Raw genomic sequence first — 7,088 nt, 5'->3', positions numbered from 1 at the left:
TATATAATCGAATGTCTCACACCACCATTCACACATACACATGTATATATATATATATACAATTTCTCTCACATGGAGGCATTACTGCTTTAGCGGCGGTGGCGGCGGTAGCGGGTAATGGTATTCTCCTTTGGAATCTATGACCTGGTCGAGCAAAAATCCCGCTATTTCCTCTTGAATTGCTGTTATGCGATCCATTGGTAGGAGCTTCTCCCGCACCGAATTAAACTGTTAAGAAGGAGATCAATATGCATGTATTAGTTGTGTGATTAGATATCGATAATGATGTAAAATTGTGAATAGTGTTCTGGCAAACGTACCCATAGCTGTCTATCATCTTTGGTCCTTTCGGACGCCATCGTGCAAATGTTCTCGCAAACGTAGTATGCACATAAATCAGTCTCCGGCGCCTGCTTCATGGCCTTTACGAGAATATAGAATTCAATCAGATAATAATTAATCAAGCATGATAATTAATGGTATTGAACTATAATTAAAGAGATGGTAGCTAGCTAGCTAGTACTACTTAATTACTTACCTTGGGTCGAAACCAATACAACTTTTCTTTCCATGGGCCTGGAACCTCTTTGATGAACTTTTGCCAAGCCCTGCCCGCCGGCAAAGAAAATGAATAAAGGAGTTATTAATTAGTTGATATCAGGAAATGACGAACTAAAGAGGCCGACATATAGTTCAATAATGATTGAAATTACCTGTTGACTATCCCCTTCACGATTGAGTAGTCTTTAGGTTCTTTAAGCAATGAGTCCAGTACTTCAATTGTTCCTTCTTCAACTTGAATGATTAACAAGATCCAGTGGTACATGCATGCGCATACGTTTGCATGTATAAATTAAGCGAGCATGTGCATAACACTCATCAACTACCCTAAACCTTATACACTTATTAACATCTAGCTAGTAAGCAAAAACAGAATTTGAAGTACAAGACAGTGTGACTCACTGGAAGTTGTAAGGAAGTAGTATATCTCGATTGGTATTGAGGCGCTTCAAGAAGTCTAGCATGTTTTTCTCATATGTCCATGTCTCTTCATTAATGGTATTTGGGTCAATGAACCCAATGCCACATCGTCCACCTTTTTTCATTTCATACATCTTCATCCTGCATAATACCATAGAAAAAAATATAGTGAGGATTAATTATAGGTAATGATCAACGAGAGCACTACAGCTAGCTTGGGACTTAAATTACAGAAAGAAATCACTTACAGACAATAGCAACTGGCGATAGATTTGTCGAGTGCGTCTTGATTGAATAACTGAAACAGTTTTGTAGACTCAACAGACAGAGCTGTCTCATGGAAGTAATGCCCTTCCTTGAGTTTCACCATGAGGGACTCTCGATTGGTAGTCTTGGTAATTTCCATGTACCATTGATGCAATTCATACATTCTCGTTGAGAGCTTCTTGACCTCCTCAAGCTTGACCATAGGTTCGCCGCGGATATATTTCCATTTTAGGTCCTCCTATCTAAACGTATCCATGGGCTCGATCTCTAGGAGTTGATAAACAGTGATATCGAGCTCTTTAGCCTGCTTCTATGCTCGTCGGTTATTACCAGCTGATCGGCGTCGGTACTCGCATGTGTTGGTACAATGAGCGGGGGGATAGATTGCACCGCCTGTTCTCCCAGCTGGGGAACAGTTTTCCCGCTTTTTTTGCTAGCTGCTTGGCTCGAGCTCGAGCTCGAGCTCGGCTCCTTTTGTTCTGCTCGATGTGCCTTCCTGAGTTGGCGCTCATAGTCTGAGTCAACAGGCTTGGGAGCTGGTTTTGTAGCCATGCGAATAAAGTGGTCTACGATATCCTCAGGCACTTTCTCCTTTGGCGGCGGTGGCGGTTTCGGTCCAAAATGGGCGTCCAATTGGGCCTTCACTTCGGCTTCGTTTTGCTCCTCGGTCATGTCGTAAGGCCTCATCGGAAGAGGCTTGAGGCTTGGACCATATTGAAATCGCTTGCCTCCACCTGTACCTCCTCTAACTCGACTTGTACCGCTACGCACCATAGCTGCGGCGGCTCTCTTCCGCTGTTGCTGAGGCGGCGGAGACGGCTGACGTGGCTGACTTGGAGGAGGAGGAGTGGGTTGACGCGGTGCCGGACTTGGAGCAGGAGGAGTGGCCTGACGCGGTGCCAGACTTGGAGGAGGAGGAGTGGCCTGACGCGTTGGCGGACTTGAAAGAGCAGGACTCTGCTGAGGCGGTGGCTGATGACTTGGAGGAGCGGGAGTCTGCTGACACGGTGGCGGACTTCGATGAGGACTCGGCTGGCGCAATGTCGGTGGCCTTCGAAAGATGATGCAATCCTTTCTCCATAGGATGATACGATGTATGGCCTCTCCCAGTGTGTGCTCCTCGTCACCTCCAAGAATGTCAAGCTCTAGCCCCGAATATTGGTCCACCACCTCATCAACCACGACACGAGCATAGCCAACTGGAATCGGGTTGCAATGGAAGGTTTGATTCGGGGGGATTTGTATAAGCAACGGCGTCCACCACCTTCATGGATATGTTCTTGATTTTGAAGTGTAGCTCACAATTAGTGTTCTCCATGATGTCATCCACATGGTATCTATCCAGCAGTGTCTCGCCCGGGGCGGAACCCACGCTGCTTCTCGGCATGGATGGGACGGTGCTATCCAATGCTGGATCATCCGCTAGCTGCTGCCACTGCTGAGACCCCCTTTCTTGGCTAAGTGAGTCGATCTGCTGCTGCTGCCACTGGAATTGGAGTGCCAACTCCGCGTGCGCTGATTCTAGGCCTTGAAGGCATTCTGCTTCCTTCTTCCTCTGCACCTCCTCTAGCTTCCTCTTCTTCTCCTCCTCCATCTTCCTTCTCGCATGACTTCTGTAGTCGGCGTTCCAGTCCGCAAACCCCTCATACCACGGAACAATGCCCTTGCCTCGTGTTCTTCCCTGGTGTTCATGATTTCCCAGGGCGCGCGTAAGCTCGTCGTTCTCTGTTGGGCATGAACACCCCCGTTCGAGCCTCTTCTATTGCAACAAGTAACTTCTCTTCGGCTCCTTTAAGACTTTCCTTCTTCGAAACCTTGCCTGTCTTCGGGTCCAACGCCCCCCATGCGCATAGAACCAAGTCCTGCACCTGGGGGGTCAGCTCAATGTAACTGGAATGACCTCTGCAGCCACCATCTCTTGCTCAGACTTATCCCACTTAGGCATTTCCACCGCATAGCCACCTGGCCCTAGCCTATGGAACTGCTCCTTTTTTGCGGCATTGGCCTTGTTTATTCTCGACCGTTCCTTAGATAATTCTGATTCCTTGAATTTCACAAAAGCGGGCCAGTGATCTCTTTGCTTCTCCAGTGTTCCCGTGAATTCTGGAGTCTTCCTTCCTCCTGCGACGTACTTGTTCCATATAGTTTTCTTGTGGTTGTTGAATGCAATTGCCATCTTCCTAAGAGTAGCGTCCTTGACTTTTTGCACATCTGCATCTGTGAAATGATCTGGTAGGGTGAAATGTTCCATGTGAAATTCCCAAAGCAGAGATTTTGCTCTGTCGTCGACAAAAGTAAGATCTGGACGTTTCTTTGCTAGCTCTTTCCATTCTTGAAGGGAGATCGGGAGTTGGTCCTTCACAAGAACTCCGCGCTGAGGAACGAACTTGTTCACAATGTTCTTAGGCGCGATTGGTTCGCCATTAGTTTTGATGGCATCGATGTTGTACTTTACGCCCTCCTTCAACCTTTTGGTCGGGCCTCGCACTGTCCTGCTACCTGTAGAAGATTTGCTCAATCCGGAGGGCTGAAAGAAGAAAGATCGATTCGTTAATATATCTTCAAATCATTTAAAACATGTGATGATCACCAGATGCCTGCTTATATAAATATACCTCGCCGGTCTCTGTTATTTCAAGATCAACATTTTCTTCGTCATCATAATCATAGTGCATGGCTTCATAAATTCGGTCATCGTGATCGAATATCATATCACCCTCCCCGGTATTGTTCAGATATTGGGATCCGTCATCTTGCTCATTCTGATCATCTGGCCCGCAAGGGGAGCGTATGATCTCGAACAGGGCCTCTTCTCCTTCTCTGCCGGTATTGTCCGCCATAGCTTCTATTTAACTAATCCAGAAGAAATATAAAACAATTTAGTATTCAAATTACAATGCATGCATGCAGTCAATAAGGAAAAATTGAATCATAGTACATAATATGCATCATTGAATATAATCTCGAATGCATCGTCTCGAATATTATCGAATGATATATATAATCTTGAATACATCATCTCGAATAATATATATAATCTCAAATACATCATCTCAAATATTATATATCAAATACATCACTAGCAAGCTAGCTAATAAAGATCGAATACTACAGAATAATCTAGTTCACTCGCGGTTCCTGAGGCACGGGCGGTGGACACCCAAAGAGAAGGGACCGTCACAGGATCATAGCTCGGGTGAGATCCCCAAAGAACCTGCCAGGTATTGGAGAACCTGACGTCCATAGCAGTGATACGTCCATTTTGCATCATCCTTTTATATCAATACTTATTGCATTATGGGCTGTTATTACACATTATGTCACAATACTTATGCCTATTCTCTCTTATTTTACAAGGTTTACATGAAGAGGGAGAATGCCGGTAGCTGGAATTCTGGGCTGGAAAAGGAGCAAATATTAGAGACCTATTCTGCACAACTCCAAAAGTCCTGAAACTCCACGGAAGTTATTTCTGAAAATAATAAAAAATACTGTGCGAAGAAAATACCAGTGGGGGCCCACACCCTGGCCACGAGGGTGGGGGGCGCGCCCTACCCCCCTGGGCGCGCCCCCTGCCTCATGGGCCCCCTGGCAAGCCTCCGGTGCCCATCTTATGCTAAATGAAGTCTTTCGTCCGAGAAAAAATCATAAGGAAGCTTTCGGGACGAGACTCCGCCGCCACGAGGCGGAACCAATCTAGGGCTCCGGCGGAGCTGTTCTGCCGGGGAATGTTCCCTCCGGGATGGGGAAATCATCGCCATCGTCATCACCAACGATCCTCTCATCGGGAGGGAGTCCATCTTCATCAACATCTTCACCAGCACCATCTCCTCTTAAAACCCAGTTCATCTCTTGTATCCAATTTTGTCTCATAGCCTGAGATTGGTACCTGTAGGTTGCTAGGAGTGTTGATTACTCCTTGTAGTTGATGCTAGTTGGTTTATTTGGTGGAAGATCATATGTTCAGATCCATTATGCATATTAATATCCCTCTGATTTTGAACATGAATATGCTTTGTGAGTAGTTACGTTTGTTCCTGAGGACATGGGAGAAGTCTTGCTATAAGTAGTCATGTGAATTTGGTATTCGTTCGATATTTTGATGAGATGTATGTTGTCTCTCCTCTAGTGGTGTCAAGTGAATGTCGACTACATGACACTTCACCATTGTTTGGGCCTAAAGGAAGGCATTAGGAAGTAATAAGTAGATGATGGGTTGCTAGAGTGACAGAAGCTTAAACCCTAGTTTATGCGTTGCTTCGTAAGGGGCTGATTTGGATCCACATGTTTAATGCTATGGTTAGGTTTACCTTAATACTTCTTTTGTAGTTGCGGATGCTTGCAATAGGAGTTAATCATAAGTGGGATGTTTGTCCAAGTAAGGACAGCACCCAAGCACTGGTCCACCCACATATCAAATTATCAAAGTACCGAACGCGAATCATATGAACGTGATGAAAACTAGCTTGACGATAATTCCCATGTGTCCTCGGGAGCGCTTTTCTTTATATAAGAAATTTTCCAGGCTTGTCCTTTGCTACAAAAAGGATTGGGCCACCTTGCTGCACCTTATTTACTTTCATTACTTGTTACCCGTTACAAATTATCTTATCACAAAACTATATGTTACCTATAATTTCAGTGCTTGCAGAGAATACCTTGCTGAAAACCGCTTGTCATTTCCTTCTGCTCCTCGTTGGGTTCGACACTCTTAGTTATCGAAAGGACTATGATAGATCCCCTGTACTTGTGGGTCATCAAGACTCTTTTCTGGCGCCATTGCCGGGGAGTGAAGCGCCTTTGGTAGGTGGAATTTGGTAAGGAAAAATTGATATAGTGTGCTGAAATTTACTGTCACTTGTTACTATGGAAAGTAATCCTTTGAGGGGCTTGTTCGGGGTATCTTCACCCCGACGAGTAGAGCAAATAGTTTCTCCTCAACCTACTGAACCTACTGAAAATGTTTACTTTGAAATTACTTCGGGTATGACAGAGAAACTGCTAGCTAATCCTTTTGCAGGAAATGGAACATTGCATCCCGATTTACACTTAATCTATGTGGATGAAGTTTGTGGATTATTTAAGCTTGCAGGTATGCCTGACGATGTTATCAAGAAGAAGGTATTCCCTTTATCTTTGAAGGGAGATGCATTGACATGGTATAGGCTATGTGATGATATGGGATCATGGGACTACAAGCGATTGACATTGGAATTTCATCAGAAGTTTTATCCTATGCATCTTGTTCATCATGATCGTAATTATATATATAATTTTTGGCCTCGCGAAGGAGAAAGCATCGCTCAAGCTTGGGGGAGGCTTAAGTGAATGTTATATTCATGCCCCAATCATGAGCTCTCAAGAGAAATGATTATTCAAAAAATTTATGCTCGGCTTTCTGACAACAATCGCTCCATGCTCGATACTTCTTGTACTGGTTCCTTTATGATGAAGACTATTGAATTCAAATGGAATTTATTAGAAATAATTAAATGCAACTCTGAAGATTGGGATCTCGATGAAGGTAAGGAGTCAGGTATAACACCTAAGTTTGATTGTGTTAAATCTTTTATGGATACCGATGTTTTCTGTAAATTTAGCACTAAATGTGGACTTGACTCTGAGATAGTAGCTTCTTTTTGTGAATCCTTTGCTACTCATGTTGATCTCCCTAGGGAGAAGTGGTTTAAATATCATCCTCCCATAGAAGTAAAAGTAGTTGAACCTATTAAAGTTGAAGAAAAGACTATCACTTATAAGGATCCTATTGACCCTACTGCTTATGTTGAGAAACCACCTTTTCCTGTTTGGATAAAAGATCATGCTAAAGCTTCAACTGT

The sequence above is a fragment of the Triticum aestivum genome, chromosome 4D (genome assembly GCF_018294505.1).
Source record: "Triticum aestivum cultivar Chinese Spring chromosome 4D, IWGSC CS RefSeq v2.1, whole genome shotgun sequence".
In the NCBI taxonomy this organism is placed as follows: Eukaryota; Viridiplantae; Streptophyta; class Magnoliopsida; order Poales; family Poaceae; genus Triticum; species Triticum aestivum.
The sequence above is the reverse complement of the archived record's forward strand: the minus strand, read 5'-3'. Positions refer to the sequence as shown.